Genomic DNA, 19708 nt, shown 5'->3' with positions numbered 1-19708 from the left:
GCTTGAATATCAAAGTAAAACTAGATGTAGACAAAGCTATATTTAAACCCACACTCTAGGTTCCCTGCAGACCTTTGGGCCTCTGATTTCCAAACCTCCACTCTGCATGGTTTCTTCTCTTTCAGGGGAAACACATGACCCCACTGCTCTTCTCTCTTGTTTCTTCAGGTTCTTTTCCTCAGTGGATCTTTGAGGCTTGGGCTTCTGATAAGCTTTGCTCATTAACTCTTGAATCTCCTAGGTGTAAGAAAAATAGAAAAAATTAAATAGAGACTTTAGGTAAAAATTTCACATTCTCTACATCTCCAAGAAAGGAGGCAGTGGACTCACTGACCATGAAGTCACTCACTTTCACCATATTTTAACATTCTCAAAGTTGTTGTTCCATTCTGTGACCATCTCCTCACATCTATTCACTCCTAGAATAGAACACTGCCTGTGAAAAGACTACTTGATTTATACATGGTGAATTTTGGTTTGCAATCTTGCATAAAAGCATTATGGGTTCTTGGATTTACCCAGCTACTTTCTCTAAGCTCAGAACCTCTATCATATTTATCAGTGCCTATCAAAGAGCAACCATCAACTGTTGATTATTTTCCCATAAGCTTCCATACTGCTCACTATTTTTACAAAATTACTACTTAAAGATGCTAGGACAAATCATTGCAAAGCTTTGATATGTAATAATCTAAAGAGCATTTTTTATGATTCACATAAACCCCTAACCTCATGCCAGTTTTCACAGGGAAGCTGGCACAAAGCCACATCAGTACATTCAAGTTATAGATGGAAGTCCAAGCAAACTGTAGGTTTAAATTCACACCAGGAAACTCTCAAATAAAAGATATATAATGATACAAACAAGATAGAAGCCTCCAGGCATGTTCAAGCATAAATCCACAGCTCACAATTGTGGACCATACACAGAAATATCTAAACCATGAAAAACAATGGCTTAATTAAGGTCTCTGATCTGCTTTGAATTAAAATGGTACCATGTCAAAGACATGGATCTAGTTTCAGTCTTCTACGTGCAAATATCCAGTTTTCCCAGCAATATTTATTAAATATGCCTTCTTTTCTCCAGGGTATATTTTGGACTCTTGTCAAAAATCAGATGGTGGTAGTTTTATAGATTTATGTCTGGACTTCTGTTCCATTGCTGGGGTTCTATTAAGGAAGTCCTTGCCTGTAACTATTACTTCCAGAGTGTTTCCTGCTCCTTCCTGTACTTACTTCTAAGTTTCGGGTCTGATATTAAGGTCTTTGATCCATTTTGAGTTGATACTAGTACAGGGTGATAAACATGGATCTGGTTTCAGTTTCTTGCAGATGGATAACCACTTTTCCCAGCAACATTTGTTGAAGAGGCTGTCTTTTCTCCATCATATATTTTTGACACCTTTGTCAAAAATAAGGTGGGCATGGCTGTGTGGATTCATATCCAGGTCTTTGATTCTGTTCCACTGGTCTTCATGTCTGTTTTTGTGCCAGTACCATGCTGTTTTTATTGCTATTGCTTTGTAATATAGTTTGAAGTTGGGTATTGTGATATCTCCAGCATTGCTCTTTTTGCTGAGTATTGCCTTGGCTATTTGCAGTCTTTTGTGTTTCCAAATGAACTTTGGGGTAGATTTTTCAAACTCTGTGATGAATGCCATTGGGATTTTGATGGGAATTGCATTAACCATGTAGATTGCTTTTGGTAATATAGCCATTTTTACTATGTTGATTCTACCAATCCATGAGTGTGGGAGATCTTTCCACCTCCTGTAGTCTTCCTCAATCTCTTTCTTCAGGGGTTTGTAGTTCTCCTTGTAGAGGTCATTCACATCCTTTGTTAAGTTTACTCCTAGGTATTTGAATTTTTTTGAGGCTATTGTAAATGGAATTGTTTCCATATATTCTTTCACAATTTGTTTATTGTTGGTGTATAGAAAAACTAATGATTTTTGTAAGTTGATTTTGTATCCTGCCACCTTGCTGTAGCTGTTTATGGTGTCTAGGAGTTTTTGGGTAGGGTTTTTTTGTCTTTAAGATATAAGAACATGTCACCTGCAAAGAGGGATATTTTGAGAGTTTCTTTACCTGCGTGTATTCCTTTTATTTCTTCTTCTTGCCTAATTGCTCTGGCTAGGAATTCCAGGACTATGTTGAATAGGAGTGGGGACAGTGGGCACTCTTGCCTCATTCCTGATTTTAGGGGAAATGGTTTCAGTTTTTCTCCATTAAGTGTGATGTTGGCTATAGGTTTGTCATATATACCCTTTCCAATTTTGAGGTACATTCCTTCTACTCCTAGTTTTCTTAGAGCTTTTATCATGAAGCAACACAGGATTCTTTAGGTATGTGTTGGTAAATTATCTGAACCTGTAGACCAGGTCACACATTTAGGAAGTTTAGGCTAATGTCCTACCAACTTAAATAAATTACAGAGAGTAAGCCCAAAAGGTTCCCTTTTGTTTCTGCAAGATACAGCATTCAAAGAGCAGAATTTTATTTCAGGAAGAGACTCATACTATAGGAATGGCTTCTTCACAGGACCAACATAAGGCACACAGGATAGTATTGAGAGGAAAACAGGATGAAAGATGGGTCTGGAGATGTAATTAAGTATAGTGACAGGGCTATAATAGAAGCCAGATGCAAGGCAAAAACTGAGAATTAGCATTGCAGTTAAGACCTTGAGAGTCATGTGCCTATTCCAGGGTACTTCCATTATTCAAAGTATACAAGCTGAGAGTGTCCACAATATATTTTCCTAGATGACTTCTATTTTCAGGATGACTTGAGAACCTGTATCCAACCATGCTATGAAACTGAAATCAACCACACTTGTTCCTCTACTTCTAATTCCCAAGAATGTTCAAATTGACCCTCAAAGCTGCTTAAGTAAAAGCTGTGGGGGGAAAATGAGATCAGGGTACAAAGGGAGAGAGTGACCAGTGCTAGAATGCAGGGACCTAGCAAGGAACTTTCCCTTCCAGTTCCTAGCAGGCTCCTGATTGCTTCACACTCAACCACTTGGACTTATGAAATCATTGGTTCATCCAAAGCTGTATGTCAATTTGGGACCCTCTCCCCTTCTACTTGAGGCCAAGAAGAGGATGAATTGCTAACAAAGCACATTGACAAGACTGTTTCAATTGTATGTCTCTCACAGAGCCTCATTAACAGGATAGTGAGGGGCTGCTACTCCCAATTCTCCCTGTATTTGGATCAGACAGAATTTGCTATTCATGGGAAACTTCTCTTGGCCCCCCACCTAGTACAGAAAGATTTCTTGTATTTTCATTTTGCAGAATGAAATTGCATGTCTTCATGATTCCATACTCATCACACTAGATAGGAAATGTGAAGTATCTAAGATTGGACGCTATTGGCAAACAAAAAATATCCAACTGGGTTGAGAGATTCTCACTGAAGACATGGGGTGCCTGGATCTGGCATAAAAAGCTTTATTATTCCTTTTATACCTGGAAGCAAGAACTGAAACATCATGTGTGTTTGTTCATGTCCTTACCTTCGCAGGAACCACAAGAGCAAAGCATGATGCACAGGAATATCCTGCAAGCACAGATTGGTGTCACAGCTGAGGAAGCTCAAGTGAGGAAGTCCTAACCATTAAACAGGCATTGCAATAAAGCCTGAACCTCCTCCTTGGCTTTAGATGGAAGCATTATCTTTAAGATACTGGTCAGAAAATTATCATTCTCTTTGAGAGAGAGAGAGGGAGACAGAGAGCGAGAGGGGGAGAAAGAGAGAGAGAGAGAGAGAGAGAGATTACCACTCTCTTGAAATGTTGGTTCTAAAAGAGATTAAATGTAACATAGATGACACTATTTGTGAAAAAAATCCTGAAAGACTCACAAACATTCCATACTATCTAACAGACCATCCCTTTCCCTTCTAATTTGGAAATAATCAATTCTATGAAGAAAAGAGGTTTAGAAACAAAGGTAGATCTCAGTTTTGTGCTGATCTGTGACTGTTAAAACCAAGAAAGAGGAAGAGGAGGAGACATGTTACTGGACAATTTTCCAAAGAATATTTGGAATGCATACATGACAAAATCCTGAATGCCATCACTATATTTTGGATACTAGTCCCACAAAGGCCAGTGTGTATTAGGCCTGCTTACAAGTCTGTGTTGCCATTGGGAAGTGGAAAATCATTGGAGGTAGAGCCAAGCAGAATGAAGTTAAAACATGTGGGCATGCCCCTGAAGGAGATATTGGCCATCCAAACATTTCTCTTTCTATTTGTTTCGCAACTGCTATTAAGTGAGCAATTTCACCTACCTTGCACTCCCACCCTGTGGGTTGATTTGCCACTTGCCCTAAAGCAAAAGGTTAAGTGATCATAGCCTGAATTTACCAAAATATGGAGAAAAATAAACTTCAATTCTTTTTTAAATCTTGATTAATCTTAGGTATTTTGTTCAGCAGTAAAAAGGTGACACAATTACTAATCACAGGAGACATACAGATCACACCTTATTGAGTACCAAGTCACACCTGTTAGGATGGCCATTATCAAAATGATAAAAATAGGCTGAGACTGGTGGCTCTCAACTATAATCCCAGGTACTCAAGAGGTGGAGATTGGCTTGATTATTGGTTAAAGTATGCCCAGGCAGAAGTTAGGTGGACCCCCAAATCAATCAACAAACCAGATATAGTAGCACATGCCTGTCATCTCAGCTAGATGGGAGGCCATAGGTAGAAGGCAACCCTCAGAAAAATGCATGAGAGTCGACATAGAAAATAGCTAAAAAGGCAAAAAAGTTCTGTGGGTGCAAATGTCTGTACACCCCAGTACTACTAAAAACAAAAACATAAGGTAATTACTGCTGTATTGTATGTGAATAAATACAGCCCATTACAATGTTGTCAGAGATGTAATGGGTTCAGTCATCATGGCAAATAGTATGGAGGCTCCACAATAAATTAAACCTAAAACTTTCATGTGGTGCAGAAACATCCCCTTGGGAATATAGCCATATTTCCATATGTTTGCAGTGGAATGTGATCTTGAGAAAGATGGACGACTTATCTTTTGTGAAAATGTTAATGGAACTTAAGGACAGTGCAAAATGAGTTAAGCCAGCAGAAGAAGACAAATTCTATATTATCTCCCTTATGTAGAATGTGGTAAAGCTAAGAACATTGAATGGTAAGGGGCCATTTACCACTGCCTGGAATGTATGGGAAATCAGAAGATGTTGGCCAAATGACACAAAGTTGAAACTGTAGGATGAACAAATCTGTACATTTAATGTTCATTGTGAAAGTTAAGTTTTCCATTGCTTCAAATCAAATTTATCTATCAAGGTAACCTTCATTAATTCTGGTAGGCATATTATGTTTTTTGTTATTTTTGCTACATTTTATTTTATGTTACCTCATTTGCACCCTGATGTTCACTGTAAGTTTTATTTATATAACCTATTATCTGCAGGTTAATATTATTTCTTTGAATTTTTTTGTTTCCCTTTAGTTTTTACATTAAGTCTTTTTATTAGGATATGTTGGTTGTACAGGGGGAATTCATTGTGACAATTCTATATAGGCTAGGTTAATCTTTCCATTTACTGTTTAGATTTCATACACATATGTGTATATATAAATGCATATTATAAAATGTATACACATTATTATGCCTATAAGATTAGTGCATATATGTGACTTGTATGTTTGTATGTATGACTCTACATTCATATATACACATATTTATATGCACACACACCTGAGCTCTGAAAGCTATGTTGATTTATCTGTTTCTCTCCTTGGGGAAATGCCCTTAATAAGACCTCCAATAAAGTATTAAGTAGTGGAGGGAATGTGGGTTCTCAATGTTCATTTTGAATTTAAGACTGACTTATGTCAGCTACACTTTCAAACTAGTTTGTATAGAGTTACACGATTGGCCTCCAGTGAGTTATATCTTGGTGCAATGCTCTTCAATATCCTCTTCTCTTGTCAGTCCCTGGGTATCTTTCACACTGGTAACCACAAGCATATTAATGGTCTGATTTAAGAGACTGGGGAACTAGAGAATGATTATAAGACAAACAACTTCTTACAGATGTGCATGATCCAGTAGGGCATAGCTTCATAGTTGATGCCATTTTAATATAATGTCAGTTCCTCCAGACTCACGCTTTCACTTTCCCTGCTGCCCCCATATGAGACACTCTCTGCCACAGATGGAAAAGGAGTCATCTCCTCTACATGCCCATCTGGCTCTATGGAGATGCATACTACAGGCAGGCCAAAAGCATTTAATTGTTTCTGGGAATTTGGAAATAATTAAGTTTCATATGTACAACTACAAAACCTGCAGTGTCATTGACACCAGGTGGGGAGCTGATCATTTCTGTCCTGTAAGAAGGTTAGGTCACAGAATCATTAACATTCATCTCTATGCCTGCCTGCATTCCTCCCCCACACAACATGACTCATGTGCCTTTCACCCTGAGGGCACCATCCTGGTAGTGGGAAGGAAACAGGTGTTTTCTTTTTCAGTCTGAGAGGCAGAGTCTGCAAGAGAAGCAGGAGCAACAGGTACAGTGCTATTATCTGGAGATGGAAGTCTTCTGGGGTAGAGGTTGACTTGACACCAAAGCCACTCAGCCAGGAGAGAGATTCCTGAGGTGTGGACAAAGCTTGTGGGCAGGGACTGGGGTTCCTAGGCTCTATGTTGAACCTAATGACTGCTAACATGTTCCCATAAACCTTCACAGGTCCTGAACACTGGATCTAGGTCCATGCAGGAATATAATCTGAATTGTATGATGTCTAGGCATCTAATTTGAAATTAATCTGACTTTGAAAGAATCACTGGCAAATTTTCATTCTTAGTACTGTTTTTTTTTCTGTAAAAGTCTCCATATATGTTAATAGAATGGAACAAATTGAGCCATCCAACTGTGCATAGCAGTTCAATTAGTAGCACTTGACAAAATGAGGTTATCTTGTCCTATGTTGGATTTGGTGTGCTTAATTAAGTCAGTAACTTGATCTGTACTGAAAATATATTGGCAATATGAAGACTCTAGTGTTTTTGAGATTGTTGTGCAAATTTCCTCACTCTACACATTATAGAAACAGATATCTGTTATACACTAACATACAATGTTTCTTTTTAGAAATTCTTAGTTTGTATTAGTTATATGAAATAATGGTCTTCATACATTTCCACTCATGTATATAATGCATTTTGATCATATTAAATCCTCTTTTGTCTTCCTTTCACCTTTGCACTGATCCCTTCCCTCTTCCTAAATATTCCCCTCCTCCTTTTGTTGTTATATTTTATTTGGTTACAAAAGTTTACTAATGTACTTTGTCTTTCTCTTCAATGTCAAATACAGTAGCCTATGGCATGAGCTCATTATATGCTCGTACCCATTTCCCTTTCACATCTTCTATTGTATTTTATTCTTTTCCAAGTCACATAAGTAGTTTAATTCATTTTTCTGAATTAGTGAACACAAAAATGCATGCTTGCTATCACACAATAATTTTGCTTCCTCCTACATACTCTATCAAAATCAACACATCACACCCCAAGTATAAGTCAAACACCAATATTTCTCTAAGTTATGTCACATGTGCTTTTTGAAAGATATGATATGAATACTGCTATTTACTACACTAATATTTATCCATCTATACACCTAAGTATGATAAGGCAAATTACTCAAATTATATACATTTTTTCAGACTTCTAAGTCAAAGAAGTGGGTAAGAATGTATTTCTGGGATGGAGGAGAAAGAATAGGGAAGAAAAGTGAATCAGAGAGAGATGAAAAACACAGTATTTGAAGAAAATGTGAGATGAAGACTGAAAATGGAAACAGAGCAAAAGAAACCAGAAAAGCTAGTAATTCCAGGTGAATCAGCAAGAAATCAAAGACACCTGAAATCAGAAGAACACATTGGGAGGGGGAGATGAAAAAGAAGTGAGCAGGAATGGAGTGAGAGCAGAATTTAGTCTATGTATGGTGGAGATTACACAGAGGAAGGGACAGAGAGAGCAAAGGAACAGAGAGAGAGAGGGAGACAGAGAGAGAGAGAGAGACAGAACAAAGGAGAAGACTATAGAGAATGGGAGAGAGAGAGAAAAGGAGAACTGGGAATGGTAGGGGTCAGATGGAGAATGGTCAGAGGGCAGGGAAAACAGGAGCAAGGAGGATGGAGAAAAGAAGTGTGAGAGAGGAGAAAACATAGCTTAGAAAATGAATACAGAAAGGGAAGATAAGAGTAAAGGAAATGTAAAATGAACCAGTGACATTATGGAACAAAAACTTGCAAGGAGCTAATGACATTGGAGAAAATCATTAGGGGATGAGGAAGAACACTAGGAATTTCATAAACAGGGTAGAGAAAAAGATAGATTTATGGAGCCATAAGAATATGAAAATAAAGCATCTAACAGAAAAGAGAAAAAATAGTTGAGGGTTAAAAAATAAATATAAAAAGTGAACATTGTTCATTGATTATATTTTATTAAATGTATTTGTGGTATAAAGATGGTCTTTTAATCATTGCTTCCCTTCAATCCTATATATTTTGATTCATTGTATACAAATACATATATACACATGTAACACACACATATATAAAAAACTGATTATATATATATGATTAGATATATATATCATTATCTAAATATATATAATTATATATTCATAGATATATAGATATACACACATACACATTCACAGGAATAAAGAACTGCCATCTGCTCCTTACAAAGGGAGCTGATGGGTCAAGGGTGCTGATGGTGGAGAAGAAGGAAGCTAAAAACTTCTCTCCCATCCAGGCCTAAAGTGAAAACTTACCCTATATGGATAAAACACATAATTTAATAAAATATGAAGTGTTATTAACAAATATTACACCATGATGGAAAGCAAAGGATGCAACACTACCCAAATGCAATTTTGTCTTAAATATATGTTATTTATCTGGTGAAAAACGCCATCGTCCACTGTAAAATGTAACTGTATTGTGTGAGTAATAGATATATCTGTATTTACAAATGAAATGATGTAGTTTAAATTTTGGATCTCCACATAAAATAAGAAAAATTGAAACCCAACATAAAACCAGAATGAAATTAGGGAAATAATATGAAACAAAAATTGACCAAAAGTAACCATGGACTTTTTATAAACACTTGGTATTCCATGGAGTTGTTTTTACACAAAGGAAACACAAATCAAACAGCAATTAACATGATGATTCCCTTTAACACAATTAAAAGGTTTTGAATGTAAGTACCCAAAGGATAGTGGATGAGATTGGAAAGATACTGCTTCTTCTGAATGAAGTGGGCAGATTAAGATGCACATGAATTTAGCTCTACTCTATAGTATAAAAATACTCATGAACCATCAAACCCTGACACAAGTTCCAATTATTGAGAAAAAATACATGCTTTTTAGGTATTGATGCATCATTAAATCTGTTGTAAGCTTTCACCTATGTCACTCCATCTTGGCACAAAAAAGAATGGTAATGATGCTGATGATCGATGATTATCATAATAGTTGTGCTGCTAATAATAATAATTATAATAATACTCTAAAGACAACCACAATAGGGAGTCCAGAAATAAATACAGGTAGTTAAACCAAATATATTTGTCACAGAACCCAAGATAATGCAATGGAGAAAGAACAACCTTTTTTCAATAAATGATGTTAGGAAAACTGGATATCCAAGTAGAGAATGTAATCCCATATCTTCAACCAATTACAATTATTGAGTCAGGTTTTATTAAAGACTGAACTACAAGACCCCAAACTTTGAAACCACTGGAAGAAAACATATAAGAAATCTTTCAGGATATTGGTTTGGATGAAGAAATTTCATATATGACTCAAATTCACAAGCAACAAAAACAAAAGTTGACAAATGGGACTGCATGAAGCAAAGCAAGCAATCAACAGAGCAAGGAGACATGGGCACCACATGATTTGTTCTGAGAGAATGCTACAGGAGGAAGGCTTGCCTAAAGTAGGACACAGGCAAGACTTCTGATTATAAGCCCAGGAACACTTTAAAAACAATTTCACCTGTGCTTCCCCCACAGACTAAGTCTACTAATCTAAGTGAAAATACCAAATAATTTCCCCCAGCAAATGCTAATAGAAGCCAGGAGAATCAGAAATAATTACTTCGCCTTCATTTAAGACAGTGGAAATTATTCTCCTTTCCAAACTGATTTATTAAGACCTCCTTTATCTGGGTTTGGTAGGATATTCAGCGTGATTTATATTTCAATGGCTAAAATAGAAACTATTGATTTTGCTGGCAGGGACCACCTGAAGTTAGTAAAAGAGAAATATACATTTTGTTCTTACAGGATTCACTAATTTCTGAATCTCTGTTGTGACAAATGACTGGGGACAAAGATCTTTTGGGCATTTAGAGGATCACGTACCTGTGTGTGTTTAGTGGGATCTGGTGAAAAGGTTTTGCTGATCAGTTTAAATGCAGATTCTCATGAGAAAAGTGGGATTTGTTAAGGAAATCTTACCTGAGAGGGAGAGGAAGGGATGACAGATTCTCAGGTAAATCCATCCTAGGTAAGTGACCATATCCACTTTCCCTCATGGAATATTGTATATTTAGAAATTGAAATCATTACTTTTCTACTTCTGATGTTCTTGCCTACTGAGTTTCTTTCTTTTTTTTTAAGGCACTTGGCCCTGTAATCTGTAATCTTTTTTTTATTTTTTTATTATTCATATGTGCATACAAGGCTTGGGTCATTTCTCCCCCCTGCCCTCACCCCCTCCCTTACCACCCACTCTGCCCCCTTCCTCTCCTCTCCACCTCCTCAATACCCAGCAGATACTATTTTGCCCTTATTTCTAATTTTGTTGTAGAGAGAGTTTAAGCAATAATAGGAAAGAACAAGGGCTTTTGCTGGTTGAGATAAGGATAGCTATACAGGGAGTTGACTCACATTAATTTCCTGTGCATGTGTGTTACCTTCTAGGTTAATTCTTTTTGATCTAACCTTTTCTCTAGTTCCTAGTCCCCTTTTCCTATTGGTCTCAGTTGCTTTTAAGGTATCTGCTTTAGTTTCTCTGCGTTAAGGGCAACAAATGCTAGCTAGTTTTTTAGGTGTCTTACCTATCCTCACCCCTCCCTTGTGTGCTCTCCATTTTATCATGTGCTCAAAGTCCAATCCCATTGTTGTGTTTGCCCTTTATCTAATCTGAGTTTCTTTCCAATGACTTTTGTTGTGCTTCTTTTGAGAGGTAAGTTTAACTCTTTACAATGCTTCTCCATTCAAAGCTTTCCATTCTGGATACTCCAGCTTCTTTTTGTCAGGATGAATTCTCACCAGGGATACATGCTGTGAAATGTTGAAAATGAGGCTGTAATAGCAGATGAACAGGAAGCATGATGATACCCAATCCTATGGGTGGTGGATATAGATGTTTGGATAAAAGTGAAGAAGCCAACATGTAGATTGTAGGTCTTATCTTGCTGCTCTATTGACTGTTTGTGAACAAGGCTTACATAAATGCATATTGAAACATTAGGGATTTCATCCCCTAAAATAGTTCAAATTTATAAAAAATGTAGAATTAGAGGAGTATTGCTGTCTCAGGATATAAGTGTAAATTTTTAAATACATAAGAAATAGCATACATTTATCCATTGAACTTTACATGAAATTCATGAATATTTTTAAATATATTTATGTAATGGTATAATTTCTTTTTGGTTTTTGGACACTAATATCACAGCAAGATGGTGTGCCATCTGTGTTTGTTGTCACCTGTTATCAATTTGTCCTATGAGAGTTGATGCTGATTTCATTTACTTGATTAATGTGCTCTGTGCCAGATTCCACAACAGGAGAGATGTTTATCTTTCTGTTTACCATGGACAACTGCCTCAAGGTGGCTTACTGGGTGTTTCACATATATGACATTCAAATTTCCTCTTTTTTTCCCACTGGTACCATCTATCAGAAACAAAGACTCTTACCTTCCTTTGTGAAACAAGGGGCTTTTACAAATGGAGATTGTGACACAGACCTATGTTCTGTGGGTTTCCATTTTACTTCACATAAATGTCACAGATATTCTATATTGTATTACCCATTGTACTTTCTAAAACACCCAAAAATCACATAATGATTAATTTTCTAAATATCTCATATACTTAATATATAATACAAACTATAAATGTTGATAAACTGTGAACTCAGAAATAATAGCTCATCTTTACATGTGTATTATTCCTTGTATTTTTCTCAATAACATATAAAAACTCTTACCAACACAGATGAATATTAAGCCATAATTTATGAAATTCAATTTATTAATAGAGAAGCTACTGCATAATTTTGGTGCACATATATTTAATTTTAATCTGGATATATACAACATACACATTATGGAACAGTTCTTGCTGAATTGTCATTTTTGTTAAACACCTAAATAAGGAAACTATTCCTAAAATTTGTGCATGTTTTGTTCTCTGTGTATGTTGGCCTGTGTATATTGTTAGATAAATTTTAGGTCAGATAAACTGCCACAAAGCCAAGGGTCTTTCATATTCTGCAATGTACGACAAAGTATTCTAATAAAAATAAGTGATATCATAGATAGTTTTTGTGCTTTTATTCATTTATATGTGAGAAACTACTAGAATGTCAAACTTTTATTTATATTTCAGGGTCTGTTGACATTCAAGGATGTACCCATTGAGTTCTCCCAGGAGGAGTGGGAATGCCTGGAACCTGTTAAGAGAGCTCTGTACAGGGATCTGATGTTGAAGAATTACAGAAACCTGGTCTCTGTGGGTGACATCTTTTTTTTTCGGAATTTCTAACTTGCCCTCAAGGTTCCTTTGCAGTCTGTTTTGTTAGGATGTCTGCTTTGTGTGAATAAGTTTCAAATACCAACCTTGAAAAAATGTTTTACTTTCTTGATATTGAAAAACACATTGTCACCACATTTTGTCTTGTCAACCTTCCCATTTTTAGAGTTCATGTTCCTCCTTCACATAGGTCAGTGGCAATTTCACATATTCAATAGATATTATATGGCGGGTCACATCCTAAAATCCAATTTCAAACCTGTGGTTTTCATTCAGAAATAGTTTAAGTGGGGCGAGCATCTGAAAATTGAAAGTGCTTCTGAAGTATTCTAAAAAAAAAAAAACAGTGAAGGGGTGTATTCCAAGATGGTGTCTAGAGGGAAGAAGCAGAAAGCATGCTTCCTGAAGTAAAATCTTGGTGAGACACTGGAGATACACCTTACAGGAAAAACCACCGAGAAGAGGCAAAACTCCGACTCCTCTGATTGCTCCACATACCCAGCCCATGCATAGCATCCACACTCCATGTTAAATGGAGAAAACAGGAGGGCTCCTGTGCCACCAGATGCCAGCTCCTACCGGCTCAAGGGACACAGACCACCAAATTAGCTAAATGACATGCGGTACTCCCACAGACAACCCTGGGCCAGATCAGCATAGCCCCCTGGACAGACTGACCCCCACCCAGGGAAAAAAGAGAAAAAAACGAAACTGGATAAACAACAACAACAAAAGACACGTAGCAAAGAGGGTGGGGTGACCTGAGTGCCAAAGAACAGGGGAGGGGCAATCCCTCACAGAACTATAAATAAAGAAGCTGCCAGAGAAGGCAGGAGTGGCAGCATCTGCCCAGCAACCAGGAGTGGGAAAGCTTGTAAAAGTAGTTGGGTGAGGAAAGCCACACTGGAGAGGGGGGAAGGGACACTTCCCATGTGAACTGTAAATAAACATGCTGGCCAGAGAAGGTGGGTGTAGTGCAACCTACCCCAGTGTGCTTGGAGAGGGGAAAAACTTGTAACAGTGGTGGTTGCACCCAGGAGGACTATAAATAAACAAAGCCTGCAGGGTTAGGTGAGTGTTAAGCTCATCCCTGAGATCTGCAATCAATAAAGCCTCCAGCAACAGCTGGCTGACAGTAGTGGGCAGGTGAGCCACAGCCTCAGATAGACATTCACAGAACTGTCTCCAGACACTTTTTTTCTTTTCTCCTCCTTTGATGAGACAACTGAACTACAACCTCATGATGAAAGAGATAGTGAAATTGTACTGCATTTGAACTTGGGATATTTCATTGTGTTTTTTGTTTGTTTGTTTGTTTATTTTGGTTTTCCCCCTTTGATGAGACAATGACAGAACTACTTCTGAGACACAATCTCCAAGATTGGAGGCTGAGGACTAACACCAAAATTATTAAGATTGAAACTTTATTGCATTTGAACTTGGAATTTTTTAAAATCCTCTTCCTGTCTCTAAATTCCTGTTTAGCTTACTATTGATTAGTACACTATCTCTCCCTGTTTATTTCTTTGACACTGATTTTTTTGTTGTATGTTGTTTTGGGGTTTTGTTTGTTTGTTTCTTTTTCCCTTTCTCTTTACCCTCTTTGCTTTCCATCTCCTCTCACCCTTCCATTCTAGATATCACCATTGTTATTATTACAAGCTAGAAAATACTTAATTGCACACAGTACAGGGACAGTAACAATAGCAAGGGCAATGATGGGAAGACAGAAAAAAGAGGGAAACCAGTTTCCTCCCAATAATAAATTAGTACAGAACCCAGAGGGAAATGAAGAAGACAGATACACAGATCCAGACTCCAACAAAATGAAGATAAACTGTGCCAAAGAACCCAATGAACCCACAAGAACAACCTGAAAGAAGAAGTCATCCAAGTAATCAATGAGAATTTTATAGAGATGATACTAGATATGGTCAAACAAAATGTACAGGAGACACTCAAGAAATTCCAAGACAACAAAAACAGAGAATTTAGAAATCACAAGAACAAATAAAAGAGACAATAGAAGCACTGTACAAACACCAAAGTGAAACAAAGAACACAATGAACAAAGAGAAAAATGAACTGAGGATGAAAATAGACAATATTAAAGAGGAAGGGACTCAGGATATGGAAAACTTCACAACAAAGAACAAAACAGAAATGCAAAACAAAATGGAAGGCCAATCCAGCAGAATAAAACAAAAGGAAGACAGAATCTCAGAACTCAAACGTGAAATGGTAATTAAAGGAAAAACCAAAGAACTATTAGTTAAACAACTCAAGACATGTGAAAAGAAAATGCAAGAACTCACTGACTCCATCAAAAGACCAAACCTGAGAATCATGGGCATTGAAGAAGGAGAAGAGGTGCAAACAAAGCAAATGCATAATATATTCAACAAAATAATAACAGAAAATTTCCCAAATCTAGAGAAATCTATGCCCATACAGGTGCATGATGCCTCCAGAACACCAAACAGACCTGACCAAAATAGAATTACCCCATGGCATATTATCATTAAAACAAGTACAGAGACTCAAGAAAGAATATTGAAGAGTGTAAGAGAGAAAAACTAATAACATACAAATGTAAACCCATCAAAATCACAGCAGACTTCTCAACAGAAACATTAAAAGCAAGAAGAGCTTGGGGTGAGCTCTTCCGGGCACTGAATGAAAATAACTTCAACCCTAGGATACTCTACTCAGCAAAACTAGCATTCAAAATAATGGAGCAATAAAAGTTTTCCATTATAAGCAGAAACTAAAGCAATATGTGACCACAAAGCCATCACTACAAAACATTCTTCAAGGGATTCTGCACACAGAAAGTGAAACCCAACATAACCATGAAAGGGCAGGCAGTACTAAACTACAGGAAAAGTAAAAGCAAGAAAGTAGAGAGTAACATTGATTTAGGTACACACAATCAAACCTTCAAACAATTAAGACAACTAAATGACAGGAATCACCACATACCTATCAGTACTAACACTTAATGGACTTAATTGTCCCATCAAAAGGGACCGTTTGATGAACTGCATTAAAAAGGAAGATCCAACAATTTGTTGCTTACAGGATACCCATCTCACTGACACAAATAAGCATAGGTTTAGGATGAAAGGCTAGAAGATTTACCAAGCCATTTGTCCCCAAAACAGGCAGGAGTAGCAATACTTATCTCTGTCAAAGTAGACTTCAAACCTACATTGATCAAAAGAGATAAAGAAGGACATTCTATGTTAATAAAATGGGAAATAGAGCAAAAGGAAATAACAATCATCAATCTATATGCACTCAATATTAACGCACTCAATGTCATCAAACATACCCTGAAGGACCTAAAAGCATATATTAACTCTAACACAGTGGTTGTGGGAGACTTTAACACCCCATTATCATCAATAGATAGGTCATCCAAACAAAAAATCAATAAAGAAATCCTAGATCTAAAATATACCATAGATCAAATGAACCGAGTTGATGTCTACAGAACATTTCATCCGACCTCCACACAATATACATTCTCAGCATCCCACGGAACCTTCTCCAAATAGATCATAATCCTAGGGCATTGCTAAGCCTGAGCAAGTATAAGAAAATAGAAATTATACCATGCATTCTATCAGATCAGAATACAATAAAACTAGATCTCAACAACAAAAATAAAGACAAAAAACATGCAAACAGCTGGAAACTGAATAACTCATTGCTTAATGAACAATGGGTCATTGATGAAATAAAAGAGGAAATTAAGATGTCCCTGGAAGTCAATGAAAATGAAAACACAAACTATCAGAACCTATGGGACACAGCAAAAGCAGTCCAGAGAGGAAAGTTTATAGCCATGAGTGAATATATTAAAAAGACTGAAAGATCTCAAATCAATGACATAATGCTACATCTCAAACTCCTAGAAAAACAATAAGAAGCAAATCCCAAAACAAATACAAGGAGAGAAATAATAAAAATTAGAGCTGAAATCAATGAAATAGGAATTAATGAAACACAAAGCTGGTTCTTTGAAAAAATAAATAAGATTGATAGACCCCTGGCAAACCTCACTAAAATGAGGAGAGAAAAAACCCAAATTAGTAGAATCAGGAATGCAAAAGGGGAGATAACATCAAACACCACAGAAGTCCAGGAAATTATCAGAGACTACTTTGAGAACCTATATTCAAATAAATTTGAAAATCTTAAAGAAATGGACAGATTTCTAGATACATATGAGCATCCAAAACTGAACCAAGTGGACATTAATCACCTGAATAGATCTATAACACAAAATGAAATTGAAGCAGCAATCAAGAGTCTCCCAAGAGAGAAAAGTCCAGGACCTGATGGATGCTCTGCTGAATTCTATGAGACCTTTAAAGAAGAACTGATACCTACCCTCCTTAAACTGTTCCACGAAATAGAAAGGGTAGGAATATTGCCTAACACATTTTATGAAGCCAATATTACATTATCCCAAAACCAGGCAAGTACACCTCCAAAAAGGAGAACTATAGGCCAATCTCCTTAATGAACATTGATGCAAAAATCCTCAATAAAATAATGGCAAACCAAATTCAACAGCACATCAAAAGATCATTCACCACGATGAAGTAGGCTTCATCCCAGGAATGCAGGGGTGGTTCAACATACGAAAATCAATAAACGTAATAAACCACATTAACAGAAGCAAAGACAAAAACCACTTGATCATCTCAATAGATGCAGAAAAAGCCTTTGATAAGATCCAACACCATTTCATGATAAAACTCTAAGAAAACTAGGAATAGAAGGAAAGTACCTCAACATTATAGAAGCTGTATATGACAATCACAGTCAGCATTATACTTAACGGTGAAAAACTGAAATCATTCCTTCTAAAATCAGGAATAAGACAAGGATGCCCACTATCTCCACTCCTATTCAATATAGTACTGGAATTCCTAGCCAGAGCAATTAGGCAAGAAGAAGGAATAAAAGGAATACAAATAGGTAAAGAAACTGTCAAAATATCCCTATTTGCAGACAATATGATCCTATACCTTAAAGATCCAAACCACTCTACTCAAAAGCTCCTAGACACCATCAACTGTTATATCAAGGTAGCAGGATATAAAATCAACATAGAAAAATCATTAGCATTTCTATACACTAATAATGAACAAACTGAGAAAGAATATATGAAAGCAATTCCATTTACAAAAGCCTCAAAAAAATCAAATACCTAGGTGTAAACTTAACAAAGGATGTGAACGACCTCTACAAGGAACACTATAAACTTCTGAAGGAAAAGATTGAGGAAGACTATAGAGAGTGGAGAGCTCTCCCATGCTCATGGATTGGTAGAATCAACATAGTAAAATCAACATAGTAAAAATGGCTATACTACCAAAAGACATCTATGTTTAATGCAATTCCCATCAAAATCCCAATGACATTCATGAAAGAGATTGAAAAATCTACTGTTAAATCTATATGGAAACAAAGAGGCCACGAATTGCCAAGGCAATACTCATTAAAAAGATCAACACTGGAGATATCACAATACCTGACTTCAAACTATATTACAAAGCAATAGCAATAAAAACAGCATGGTACTGTCACAAAAACAGACATGACCAGTGGAACAGAATAGAGGACCCAGATATGGAGCCACACAACAATAACCAACTTATCTTTGACAAAGGGACTAAAAATATACAATGGAGAAAAGACAGCCTCTTCAACAAAAACTGCTGGGAAAACTGGTTAGCAGTCTGCAAAAAACTGAAACTAGATCCATGTTTTTCATCCTATAGCAGTATGAACTCAAAATGGATCAAGGATCTTAATAATAGACCCCAAACTCTAAAGTTGTTATAGGAAAGAGTAGGAAATACCTTGGAATAAATAGGCATAGGCACTAATTTCCTCAACGGAACCCCAGCAGGTCAGCAACTAAGAGACAGTATGGATAAATGGGAATTCATAAAACTAAATAGCTTCTTCTCAACAAAAGAAATGGCCTCTAAACTGAAGAGACCAGCCACAGAGTGGAAGAAAATATTTGGCAGTACACATCAGACAAAGGACTGATAACCAGAATATAGAGGGAACTCAAAAAACTAAATTCTCCCAAAATTAATGAACCAATAAAGAAATGGGCAAGTGAACTAAACAGAACTTTCTCAAAAGAAGAAATTCAAATGGCCAAAAAACACATGAAAAAATGCTCACCATCCCTAGCAGTAAAGGAAATGCAAATTAAAACCACACTAAGATTCCACCTCATCCCTGTTAGAATAGCCATCAGTAGCAATACCACTGCCTTAGCTGTGTCCCATAGCTTCCAGTAGGTTGTGTTTTCATTTTCATTGACTTCAAGGAACTCTTTAATTTCCTCTTTTATTTCATCAATGATCCATTGTTCATTAAGTAATAAGTTATTTAATTTCCTGCTGTTTGCATGTTTTTACCCCTATTTCTTCAAGACCTCTTTTTCTTTTCTTGGTTGAAATGAAATTCTGTCAAGTTAGGAGCCATCAAGACTATTTAAATTTCACCAGGTATTTATTGCTGAACATACTTCTTTGTTTAGAGAGTCTTTTGTGATTTGCAGGGGTCTTGAAAAATTGTTAAATATTTACTTTGTCTATGAATTCCATTGATGACCTCATAAGACTACACTTAAAATTGTCATACCTACAAAAATATTTACAGATTTTGTCCATCCTTGTGACTTTCAAAATATACATAATGTCTTTTATTGTATTTCTCTATGTGTTCATTCTAACAGTCTGTATTGCGTTGATGAATTATATGTGTTTTGTCCATTATTTCTTTTTTTATTATTCACTTATTCCCATGTG

Source organism: Castor canadensis, chromosome 16 (genome assembly GCF_047511655.1).
Source record: "Castor canadensis chromosome 16, mCasCan1.hap1v2, whole genome shotgun sequence".
NCBI lineage: Eukaryota > Metazoa > Chordata > Mammalia > Rodentia > Castoridae > Castor > Castor canadensis.
Note: the sequence above shows the minus strand (reverse complement) of the source record.